Here is a 1624-nt window from a genome sequence, read left to right on the forward strand (position 1 = left end):
AGCTTATGATTTGGAACTACCACAAGAGTTAGCAGCGGTGCATCCAGTATTTCACATCTCCATGTTGAAGAAGTGCATGGGAGATCCTTTATTGATAGTACAAACTGAAAATGTGGGGATTAAAGAAAATTTATCTTATAAGGAGATTCCAATTCAGATTTTAGATCGCCAAATTCGCAAGTTGAGAATAAAAGAAGTTGCATCAGTCAAAGTCCTTTGGAGAAACCAATTTGTTGAAGAAGCTACTTGGGAAGCTGAGGAAAACATGAAAAGGAGATATCCCCATCTCTTTGAATCTGGAGAGAATGCAGTTGAAGGTAACAATTCTCTTCTCAGTACTCTTTGAATTATTGAGTAAACATGTGTTACTTGTTTTGCTTGTTGATTGTTGAACTTGATGTTACTACCCTTAGCATAGTGAAATAAAGATCATTCGAGGACAAATGTTCCCAAGGGGAAGATATTGTAACATCTCGCACCTAGAAACGACCAGAAAAAGTTTAAAATCTGAAAATAATGATTTTTGGAAAGAATAAGGAAATCTGGAAAATTTTGTCTAAGTTAAGAAAGTGAGTTTTTGGTCAACTTCAAAAGACCATAACTCCTAGCTCATGATTAGTTAGGTGTAATTCCAGATAGGGTTAGAAAGCCCTTGGAATGATCTTTCCAACGCCGCCAAGTTTACACGATTCCGAGTTCGTATGAGCAAGTTATACCCTTTGGAAGTTAGGCTGTTGGATTAAGGAAATGTCCAAAACCGGGATTTTAAAGGGTATTTTAGTCTTTTCACTACCCTATTATTTTAATCCGATTTTAGGATTTTAATATGGGTCAATTCAGAGTTTAGTCAGTTTAGAATTTGGGATTTCACGCTAGGGCTAAGGAGAAAGAAGAAGAAGAAGAAGAAAAGGGCAAGATTCGCCAAGATCGCTCTAGTTTGATCGTGGTTTCGCTAAGGAATTACTTCGATCAGGTATGTGAAGCTCTCATAACGTTGGGATCGTTCTCCCACATGCCAAGCATATTATTTCAGTTTGGATTCGTCCTAAAAGTGTTTGAATATTGATGATCTTGATGCCTATTCTTGAATTCATATACTGTTCTTGAATTTGACTGAGTTGGGAAGTTTCTGAGTTCGTTACGTCGCATTATATAGTCGTTTTTATTTAGGTTCTTAAGTACTTTTGCTGGGTATTTGTATCTAAAAACAATTTGAGAAAAAGAACCGAGTTTGGGTGAATTAGGGCTGGAAAACAAAGAAGAAATTTCGTCGGACGAAATCAGAGGGTAGCTGCGCGTCACGCGCCTAGTGCCCAGATTTGAAGTTTCAGCTTCGCATTGCGGAGCTGACACGGGGTGTTCTGCCTCAAAAGACGTTTTCGGAACCAAAATTTAATTATGCCTTCGCGTCACGGACCCACCTTCAAATCTTGATTTTCGGTCTTTTCTCATGTTTAGCTATCTAAAATCTATCCTGAACGACATGAGATCTTTCCAATCACAAATCTTAATCCTTAGCTTGAATCCATAATTAAATTCAAGGATCAGTTCAGTGTCAAGTCAAGAGCAGTTAAGTTCAAAGTCAAGAGAATTCAAGAGTCAAGTAAGAGAAGTTCATTTCAAG

Source organism: Solanum tuberosum, unplaced genomic scaffold (genome assembly GCF_000226075.1).
Source record: "Solanum tuberosum cultivar DM 1-3 516 R44 unplaced genomic scaffold, SolTub_3.0 scf00299, whole genome shotgun sequence".
Taxonomy (NCBI): Eukaryota; Viridiplantae; Streptophyta; class Magnoliopsida; order Solanales; family Solanaceae; genus Solanum; species Solanum tuberosum.